Source organism: Populus nigra, chromosome 5 (genome assembly GCF_951802175.1).
Source record: "Populus nigra chromosome 5, ddPopNigr1.1, whole genome shotgun sequence".
In the NCBI taxonomy this organism is placed as follows: domain Eukaryota; kingdom Viridiplantae; phylum Streptophyta; class Magnoliopsida; order Malpighiales; family Salicaceae; genus Populus; species Populus nigra.
Genome location: NC_084856.1, coordinates 23,484,457 through 23,495,320, shown reverse-complemented (window position 1 = coordinate 23,495,320; position 10,864 = coordinate 23,484,457). Strand labels below are relative to the sequence as shown.

The 10,864-nt window shown below is 29.5% G+C and overlaps 1 non-coding gene across 1 annotated transcript; it reads right to left on the bottom strand.

Moving 5' to 3' along the window:
• Window positions 1–5,800: 5,800 nt before the first annotated feature.
• On the bottom strand, window positions 5,801–5,873 carry TRNAF-GAA (transfer RNA phenylalanine (anticodon GAA)). The gene has a single exon. It is a non-coding gene; the product is annotated as a tRNA-Phe (tRNA).
• Between the last annotated feature and the right edge of the window lie 4,991 nt (window positions 5,874–10,864).

Here is a 10,864-nt window from a genome sequence, read left to right as displayed (position 1 = left end):
AAAAATTAAAATTTTAATTGTGGGATTCTAAAGATTTATTTCTTATTTTTTTTCATCTAAAAACATTTAAAAACCAACTTTTAATCTCAGCACAAACTTTAATCTCTTTAAAATTAAACAAATAAAAAAAATCAGCATCTGCAATCTACTTTTTCTAGCATGGCAAGAAGGCAATACCACCTTCATTGAACTTCTCTTAAAAAAAACAAATTGACACCATGATAATCTTTTTTGGTGATTGGAATGTCCACATCAGACCACTATCTCTCCCCCTTAATATTATTTTTTAGTGATTTTGTCTATCTTCTCTCAGCATTCAAAAAACTAAAATGAAAAACAAATTGAGATCAAAATTTGAAATGCTAAATTAACAGGATCAAACAATACATGAATTAAAAACTACAGAGAGCAAATATAAGTTTTTCATGCCAATATCTAAATGAGAATTGTTTTTATTATTTTTTATCCTTCTTCTTTTAATTTCTAAATTTAACTATATATAAAGATTTATTTTGCAAGATTAGTATTTAATTCATAACCAGAACATCCTCGAAATACCCCAAACACCATGTATGTGTATAAAAAAAAATACAAATTCAAAGAAATATCAACATACAAAGCCATGCTAATATAATTTGAGAGGGTGAAATTAGGATTAAAAAAATTCAATGACGAGAATGCAAGAAACAAAATGGGTTTCACTGTATATGAACACAACAGTGAAATCCCATTGACGACTTTTCCTGTTAGAAATTATGAACTCTATCCCTTCTATCCTTTTGAACAAGTATGATAAAAAAAGAAAAAAAAGTATGATAAAATGTTGCTTTATGATTTCTCACCGTCTCTGCACATTGATTTGTGCTAAACATAATATGGTACAGATGAGAGAAGAACAATTATCAACATTAAGATTAAGAGATTGCATATCAAATCTCGACACTGGAAACCACTTGCTCTCAGCATTTGTGATCTCGGCAGCTTCAATGACATGATTGATCTTGGGAACAGTTCATTTATTATCAACTGTATGTCGTAATTTAATTTTTAAATAAAAAATAAAAAAAAAAATATTTTTGAGAATAAAATTAAAACAACACAAATTTGAAGTTAAGGGATAAAATAATTAAATTTGAGAGTCAATTAGTTAGAAATTGAAGAATTAATAAGTTTGAGAATTTAATTAAAATTTGGATTGGTTTAATTAATGAAATCATGAGTTTAATTGAAGAATTGATAAATTTGCAGGCTTAATTAAATTTTATTTAGTTAATTAAAAAAAAAAACTTAATTGAAGAAATAACAAAGTTTGGAGCTGGTGCAAGATAAAATTTTAGGAAATTAAAGTCTAGGAATCAAATTGAATAACCAGAAATCTAGGACTCAGGGATTCAATTAAAATTAATCCGATGGCAAACTTAAAAGAAATACTTGATTATTTGGGATTCAAATGTTAAATGTTAAAAGTTTAGGGGCCAAAATAAAAATGTTCATTTCTGTCGAAACAGCACCGTTACTGGTTGAAACAGTCATACTCGTCTTCTTCATCCTGATTCAGCAGGTGAGCTGGAAAAGTTGCAGTGATTTCGGCACTGAAAATAATCAAAATTGTTTCAAGAATCTTCTTCTCATTAGACTGAAAATAATCATAATTTTTTCAAGAATCTTCTTCTCATTAGATCAAATCAGATGATCCGAGAAACAAATAAGATTATTAAAGTTTCAACAGGTTTTATGGCAAGAGATTGAAGGCAATGAAAGAAGCTTGGTGTACACATTTTAACTTCAAAAAAAAATAACCGTATCAACTTACAGAAATCGGTTTAAATTAATTTGTTTCGACTCGATTTGATTTGGTTTATGTTTTTCAAAAATCAGTAAAACTGAAAAATAAAAACTTGAATGATTTCTGGCCACACGTTCCCATAATCTCAAATTACTTGCTCATCTTAACCAATGCTTCTCTAGCAAGCATGGATCATTATATTGTCTGTGCAACTCACAGCCACTAGCAAAGGAAAATCAACACAAGCATAATTCAGTTTTTTTTCTCACATTTTTCTGTCATCATGTATGGAAAAACAAAAAAAGAGGTAATGGAAGTTTAAGTTAAGCAGCAATGGAAGCTGCCATAAATCAATTTAATACATGAATTATTTCAAAAAAAAAAATATTCATTCACTAATATTTTCTTCATTGTTAATGAAAAAAAAAGTATATTAATGAAAAAAAAGTATATAATCATCATACATGTTTCTAAAATTAAGCTAATATAATTAGTTAGTTTTAGAAGGTGATGTGTGTATATATTAGTCCTGTAACACATGATACGCCATGGTTAGCATTCTAAGTTAATTTTTAATGTAAGAAAAGATGTTAATATTATAAATATATTTTCAGGTATCATGATTTTTTTAACATAGAAATAAAAAATATTATTTATGTTTAATAAAATAAATTTAAAAAATATACCAACCAACAAATCAAAAAATAATTGTTAACGCGAATTAAATATTAAAATGAAGAGCTAACATTTCTAGTAAAGTAAAAGATAAATGTATATGCAAATATTTAATCCCGGCTACTCTTTCTATTTTCTATTTTTTTATTTATTATACATTAGAAGTTGATTCTAGCAACTAAGGACAATTTTTATTTTTATTTTTATAAATATGTCACATAAATATAACTTATTTATATAAAATGAAAAATGAAAAAAATAAATATAAATTATAATAATATCTTTGAAGCATTATAAAATTATAAAATTAATTTTAAAAACTTAATTACTATTAAAAAAGGTTAACCAAACAATTTTAAAATATAATAGATAAGGTATTCATTAAAATTTAAATAAAAACATTAATTAAAAGTTAAAAAAAAATTGAGGCCAGGCCACATATTGGCTAGAACCTTATAGCTCCGCACACCTTTTTTTTTTAAGACAGTGTCATCTACTCTAATTATTTTTTTATAAACGGATGATAGGTCGTTTTCCTCTACATCAGTTTCTAGTTACTTCTAGTGATTGAAATATTAAAGTTTGAGTTGTGAGATTTTAAAAATCTATTTCTCAATATTTTTTTAACTAAAAATATCCTAAAAGCATTTGAAAATCAACTTTTAATCTTAAAACAACATTTAATCTCTTTAAAAAATAAAATTTAAACAAATAAAAAACATCAAATCTTTTTATAAAAATACATCAACATCATCTTCATTACTTTTTCAAAAACAGCAAACCAATTGACACTAAAATAAAACTTTTTTTGTGATTAAAATGTTCTATCCGACTGCTTTTTCTCTTCTTAATTTTTTTAGTGATTTTCTCTATCCTCTTTCAATATTTAAAAACTAAAATAAAAAACAAATTAAGTTTAAAATCAAAATTTAAAATGCTAAAATAACAAGGATGAAACAAAAAATTAATTAAAAACTATAAAGAACATATATAAGTTTTCCATTTCAATATCTAAATGGGATTTGTTTTTGTTAAATTTAGTATTAAAAATTTATTTTTAATATCATTAAATAATATTCAAAATTATCAAAACAAATTTAACTTTTTAAAAATTTAATTTTTTTAAAAAATGCATAAAACAAACAAGAAGAGCATAATTTGCCACATCACCGTTCATATGGGCTCAACTTTGTTGGGCCATGAGCTTAGTAGTATATAATTTCTTCCAACAGTGACGACATCTGGTAAGAAGTTCCAAGCGCAGTTGAAGCGCGTGATGTATGTCCTCTCGAGTAACCCAAGGTGGAGCGAAGGTATTGGTTTTTGCTCATGGGTCGTTCGCCCATATTCGTGCACTTGCAGCATGTTTGAGACCAATTTCCCATTAAATTAATTTCATTTATAGTATTTAAATTGCATTCAATGAGTTAAAATCATGTATTTAAAAGAGATGTATTAGCATTGAATTTATTTTATTCTATTTTCTACAATACATTTATAGTATTATTAATTATTAATACTGTTTCATTTATAGTATTTAAATTTCAACAGGTTTTATTGCAAGAGATTGAAGGCAATGCAAGAAGCTTGTGTACACATAAAAAATCCATTCACAGTTTCTGATAGAGAAAAATCTGTCATCATGTATGGATAAGCCATCAACGAAGCTATAAACAGTATCATCATCTTGGAAAGATACACAGATACCAACTACCTGTTATCAAGTCCAACCTATAGAATCATTTTCCTTAAAAACGAGAAACACAAGAAATCTGATAAAAAAAATCCAAATTTTCACATCAAGAAATATGATATGTGCGCGTGAGGAAAAGAAATGAAACCAAGAAAATTAATGATCAGAGTGTAGACACTTTTGAAAAAATCATTTCATTTTACCGATATTTTCTTCATTGTTAAGAAGTGCTCGTGGGGATTGCTCTTTTTGATATTCGTGACTTGAATGATCCAAGTTATTCATATCAAGTCTTTGAGATTTCTGGAGGTTTTGTAGCCTCGTCAATGCTGGTTCTGTGCCTCTCTCTGTTCACTTTATAGGTTGCTTCCTCTGCCATTATGAATTTCTTTGGCTTATAAGAAAAGAGACATTTACTCATTATCAACCATCCAAATCCTGCTATATCATCATTTGAATTCAGAGAGTACTTTTTTGGTTCTATGCTTCGGACAAGAGAGTTTAGCAACTGAGTAGAAGGATGATGATAGTTCAAGCAAGGTCATCTCGTTGTACCTGAACATTGCATTAGTTTTTGCTGAAAATCTATGTGAGAAGAGGACAAGGCAAACAAAACATGGTGAAGTGTGGAAGTTGAACAATGATCTTATTCCACCATGAAATTCATTTTTTCTGCAGTTCATCCTTTAACAGTGTTACATCCGTATTATCTACTTACAATCTCATGAAGTTTCAAGGTGACAAGGCAGCTCTTCTCCCGTCTTCTTGTTTTTAACTAAAACTCAAAACTCCACATGTATTTCTTATACTGTATGGAAAAAGCATACAAAACCTTCAAAATAAAATAAATAAGCAGAAAAAGGCAAGAAAACAACGTCTGGAAGACTCTTGGGTTTTCGAGCTGCTGGCTAGAACAAGCAAATTATTGATTACAGGCCATGCATGTCATGATTTTACACTTGGGGCTTCTGATATTTCAGGGGCTTCACAACCTCCCTTGTAAAGTCAGGGTCATCCCTTCCAAAGTGACCATAAGCAGCTTGCTGTCCCTCCTCCTTCATCCCTTGCTACTTGTCAAGTCCACCGAAGTTACTTTAAGATGCCACAGCAAACAAAGAAGAGAAGGGATGGTCCATAATTGATTGCTTCCTTCTCATTTGAAACACAAAGTCCGGATCAAAGCTTAGATTCAACTTCAAAAGAAGAAGAAGAAGAAGAAATCTTCAGTTTCAACAACGCAGATTATGAACACTACGCAAAATTGCAAAAGCCTTGGCAAAATTCAAGAGCAGGAACAGCAGCACTGCTCTGGCTCTCTGAAACTTGGGGGCAACATGCCAAATACACTTTACCACCCTCAAAATCTTTGTCCCGCCACTCCTCGGTGCATAATCCATCTGTCTTTTGTTTCTCCAGATTCTCCGAAACTTGGTAAAAAAAAGTTTGATCATGTGCTTGATTTGAAGCGGAATATTGGTGAACATTCAAGCTGCCCTCGGTGGCAATGTTTCTCCGGTGACTGGATTGTTTCTGTTCTTGATGGAATTGTCACTGCTCGGGTGTAGGAGCTGGAAACAGGAGAGATTCGCCAACTGAAATTGGCGGGAAAAGACGTAATTAACAAACTAAATCGAAAAAGAGAGAAATGCGGTGAGCGTGGATCGAACACGCGACCTTCAGATCTTCAGTCTGACGCTCTCCCAACTGAGCTATCCCCGCCTATTTGTTGCTGCTTATCTGTTAAGAATCATCTTATTGTATAATACATATATTTTGCCCTCCTTACTGCTTTCCATGCTTTTGTGGTTGTTAGTGGGAAAGAATTTCACATTAGATGAATTTTCTGGTAAGTTGAAATCTCAACGTGGCTTATTGTTGTGGCAATTATGTAAAAATTACTGGTTATATATTTCATGTTTAAGAAATTAGGATGCCTGCGATGGAAATGAAGCAATATAGGGTGAAGGAATCATAGACTCTGATGTGTGTAGCAGTTGCACTTCTTATACCTGAAGCCATTGGCTTTCACAAAGAAAAGAGACCTTATGATGATAGAAAACCATGGAAACACTGCAACATTTAACAATTTTATTGACAGAATTATTTTATCATGAGATTAATACTCTGTTGGGGAAACGTTTATTTAATAATTCATCTATGGAATGTGTCTGTTAGTATAACGTTAATCAGTAATTTTATTATTTGTTGTTAATTTTATCGGTAAAAAAAATAAAAAACTAATTGTTTTATGGACGGAAAATACATGTAACAAAAAAAATTCTCACTAGAAATACACCAATGAAATAAATCCATCGGGATATTTTATAAAACATTTCTAGGAAACTGCATTTTTGTTTTCTTTCCAATTTGCTTACAAGCCTTAACTTTAATAGTCAAGGTGCTAGACTGCTAGTAATCTCATTACTGAAACCTAACTCTGCCTTGATTTCATTACTGAAACTATAATCACTAACAGCGCTGTCTCTTTTAAAAACAGAAAAAAAGATAACGTGTTCTGCAAAAGCCAATTGAAGTAGGGATGAGCTAGTGTATCAATTACTACTGCAGTATTGTCTCTCCATTCTTTAGGCATCTTCCAAACACATCCATAGAATTCTTCTTGCTCGCTTCATCTTCTCTAAATTATTGATAATTGTGTGACATGTTTATCCACAACTTAATAACGCTACCATCTAACTTAAAAGTTATTTAAACAGCAACTAGAACTGAGGACGATAAGTAAGGTCTGGTTTGTTAGATTAGCCTCAAGTCAAATGTAATTATTTTTATTTTTCATGCTCTTTCGAAAATACCAACCAAATAATTTCAATCCTACCAGTAGGATTACTTAACATTCTGATGGTATATCCATCACAAACACCAGTGCTAGAAATCATGGTATCGCCTCATGCTGGCCATTGATTTATCGTATATAAGCTGGTGAAGTTGCACAAGTACAACCATAAAACTAGAACTAACTGAAACAAAAGCTTAAAATAGACTAGATTGTAATGATCATTGATACTAGGAGAGCTACTGGGCACATTTTGCTGTCCATATTTTACCATTTGGATCCATCTGAAGTTAGGAACCAGGAAGGAAGATATCATGAAGCGTTTTCGTCACACGAGCAAGGCTTCCAGGTTGAGATGGAGAGGGTGGAAGAGTGAATTAAGGGCAGCTCTTAGAGAAGCTGCAGATGGCAGGGATGGTTCATCATATTCCTGTTTCCTCCTTATTCTAGTAGTACCTAGGCAACACAAGTTAAGGAAGACGTTCCATTTTTCTGATCCCGAAACTTATTTTCATTCTATTTTTAACACAAACCGTCTATGAAACATTCTACAAATCTTTTTAGAAATTTTGTTAAACAAATTCATGAATTTAAAACACACAAAAAGTTATTCCAAAACTCAAAATCAGTTCGAAATAAAAAAATATTTCTAAACTCATATATGATTTTTTAGGTGCTTTTAATGTTAAAAAAAAACACTAAAGCTGAACTCTTGTTATTATATGGATTTATTTGATATAAAAATCAATGATTTTAATGACCAAAATAATCTTCGATGACAACTTTTTTCTCTTTATATATTGGAATCTCACAATCCCTTCTTTCTCGTTCATCAAAAACTAGCCAGAAAAAAATAAAGTTTTAAGCCAAGATTGAATTTTTAAAATTTAGAGGAAATGATTACCTATTAGATAAAAAAAATAAAGGACTAAAATAAACTTTTTTTAAAAAAATCAAAATCATTATCTATTTTACATGTTTTTTTTAGTTTTGTCACCTGTCTCTCAAATCAACACTCTCTTCAAAAATAAAATAAAATATACAATTGAATGTTAATTGATGCTTCAAAAAAAAGAGAGGTTTAACTGTAGCAAAAAATAAATTCAATAACCAATTTTTTTTTTTTAATCACCGTTGAGATGTAATGGGACAATGAATATAAAAAGTAACTGTTGATCTAGGTTTTGATTTTCCGCTTGATGGACTATCAGGCCCTGTTTCTTCAAAAGAAACCCAAGTCTAGATCAATATTAATTTGACCGACAGAAATGGACCAAACATATCAAATCTGGGCCACGTGCGCACGAATTTGACACAGGAAACGAAACTTCCTAAACTGTTCGAAAAAAAACCCTTTTGGCCCACGAGGCGGCCCTCTCGCAGTAGGGTTCCAGACCTCACCTCGCTCTCTTTCTTCCACTTTCAGTTACCAGCAGGTGGCGGATCACAACCTGAAAAGTCTTCCCATCGTGTTTCCGTGTCTCTCCATTCGCATCCGGAAATCCCATCTTTCTAGTTTCGGCATTTCTTAGAGCATGTTTGTTTTTTGAAATTCATTTTTCGGGAAACCACTTTTCAAACTTTTCTATGTTTGTTTGTCATTAGGAAAGTTGGTTAACAGAAAACACTTTCTGGTCAACAGAAACACTTTTCGGTCAACGAAAAACACTTTCCAGTCAAAGAAAAATTTGGTTTGATTTCTAGAAAAGTGTTTTTCCTTTTGGCTGTGTTTGTTTTCCGGAAAGTGGTTTTCCGGAAACCACTTTCCAAACTTTCCTGTGTTTGCTTGCTATTGGAAAAGTTGGTCAACGGAAAACACTTTCCAGTCAAAGGAAAATTTGGCTTAGTTTTCAGGAAAGTGTTTTCCTGAAAAATTTGGGCGGAAAACACTTTTCAGAAGTTGTGAAAAATTTAGAAATGTCATTATTTGCTGATTATATCAAATTTGATCCTCAAACTTTTGATTGCTATATATAATTTGTTTTGAATATTTATTTTTCAATTTCATCTCTTAAAATTTAATTTTTATATTAATTTTGGTCCTTATTTTTATAATTGCTATTTGCTTTTTTCTTATCATTTTTTTATTGAAATTTTTTATCTATCAAATTTGGTCCTCATTCTTTTGATTTTTACTTATTTTATTTGAAATAATTTATGAAATGTTTATTATTATTATTTTAATTTCTTCACCTTTTATTTTTTTAATTTTTTAGATTTGATCTCTATTATTTTGATTATTATTTATTTTATTTGAGATAATTTATGAAATTATATTTTTTTTCAATTTCATTCTCATTCAACTTTTTAATTTGTAAGATTTGTTCCTCATTATTTTAATAAACTTGAAAAAATAAAACATTAATAAGTTATTTTCCAGCTCATTTTCCATAACATAACCAAACACTGGAAAGTGTTTTCCAACTTATTTTCCATTACATTACCAAACATTGAAAAATACTTTCCCGAAATTCACTTTTCCCGGAATTCACTTTCCAAAAGAAAACTACTTTCCTGCAAACAAACGGGGCCTTATTCACCATCCAGTCCAATGGGATTTTAAAACTCACTTTTCATTTTCACCTGCAAAACTTTTAAAAAAAATCATAAAACCTCATAAAGTCTATTTTCAAACAAAAACACCATTTAATCATTTAAAACTCCAAAATCCATGATCAGAAATAATTTTATAAAAATTAAATTAAAATTAATTATAAAATTAATTACTAATTAAAGAATGAAATTTAAAAAACAAACAAAACCAAGAAGCATGATTTTTTTTTAATAAAACAAAGCACGTTCAGATGTACACAACTAGCATTATCAAAATCCAAAAAAAAAACCATTTAGGTAGTAGTCCAGTGGTAAGAGTTTGAGATTAAAAGCTTTGCTCCCTCTGTGGTCTCAGATTCGAGCCTTATGGTTGCTCATATGATGGTTACTGGAGGTTTACATGGTCGTTAACTTCAGGACCCGTAAACTCATATATGATTTTTTAGGTACTTTTAATGTTAAAAAAAAAAAACACTAAAGCTGAACTCTTGTTATTACATGGATTTATTTGATATAAAAATTAATGATTTTAATGTCCAAAATAATCTTCAATGACAACTTTTTTCTCTTTATATATTGGAATCTCACAATCCCCTCTCTCTCGTTCATCAAAAACTAGCCAGAAAAAAATAAAGTTTTAAGCCATGATTGAATTTTTAAAATTTAGAGGAAGGGATTACCTACTAGATAAAAAAAATAAAGGATTAAAATAAACTTTTCAAAAAAAATCAAAATCATTACCTATTTTACATGTTTTTTTTAGTTTTGTCACCTGTCTCTCAAATCAACACTCTCTTCAAAAATAAAATAAAATATACAATTGAATGTTAATTGATGCTTAAAAAAAAAGAGAGGTTTAACTGTACCAAAAAAATAAATTCAATAACCAATTTTTTTTTTTTTAATCACCGTTGAGACGTAATGGGACAATGAATATAAAAAGTAACTGTTGATCTAGGTTTTGATTTTCCGCTTGATGGACTATCAGGCCCTGTTTCTTCAAAAGAAACCCAAGTCTAGATCAATATTAATTAGATAAACTTATCATTTATCTAATTACACACGTACATAAATTTTTCTTCAAGAATAACTTTAATGTAAAATTATTAATAAATTTTACATGTTTAAATTTTTTTTTATGATATATTGATATTTTCAATTTAATTTTTATTTTTTAGATTTCTGATTTTTTCTTGATTTTTTTATTAATTTTAATTTCACTCTTCAATCCAAGTTGATAATATATATTTTTTTCTATTTTAATTCTTATTCTTTTGATTTTTTTTGTTAATATTTTTATTTTTTTCAATTGAACTCTCAAATTGAAAAATTATTGGTGGCTTTTAATTTATTTTTTTATTTT